Genomic DNA, 773 nt, shown 5'->3' on the forward strand with positions numbered 1-773 from the left:
GCGGGGCGCGGGGCCGCGGTACCAGAGCGGAGGGGGCGTGGTTTCAGCCGGGGGCGGGGCATCCCCAGGGTTTGCGCTTCCCTGCGGGGCCGCGGCTGCGCCCCGCGGGGAGAGCGCCCCCTGGCGGACGGGCGGCGGCACGGCCTGGCCTCGGGGTGAGCACGGGTTCGAATCCCCTCCGAGGTTCCACGGCGCTCCACACTGCTGGCTTCTGGCTGCTTCCCGACTCTCCCCTCCCAGCCCGCGCGCTCTCCAGGGCACTGCTGAACTCTAAACAACACTGTGTTCTACAGCCTGTGGGGCTGAAGCATCCTGGCGCACATTCCGGCGCATGTCCCTGCTGGCTGACCCGAGCCTCAGGCTCCCGGGTGAATGGGCCCCTTCCCTCGGGTGCTGGACAAGCAGGGCCACCCTGCACCAGCCAAGCGTCACGGCCCTGACCACACAGCCTGGCCCGGCCGGTCAGGGCAGTGGGGAAAGCTGCTCTGCAGCACCCAAGTCCTTCCCAAGAAACCCAGAGAGGGTTTGAAAGAGCTGCTCACAGGTTACATCGCTGGGGCTGTTGCAGCCAGACATCTCAGACAGCAGTGGCCAACAAGGGGAGCACCAGAAGAGCTAAGAAGCAACCTTCACACCTCTCTGAAGTTTCTTCTCCCTCTTCAACCCTCTTAACAGGGGAAGTTTGCTCTACATTGGTCCATGAGCCACCTCCAGATGCAACAACAAGGAGCAGTGGAGTGTGCTGCAGCCTCTCTTGCTGTGGTTTCACATCC

This window comes from Parus major, chromosome 12, assembly GCF_001522545.3.
Source record: "Parus major isolate Abel chromosome 12, Parus_major1.1, whole genome shotgun sequence".
Classification (NCBI taxonomy): Eukaryota; Metazoa; Chordata; class Aves; order Passeriformes; family Paridae; genus Parus; species Parus major.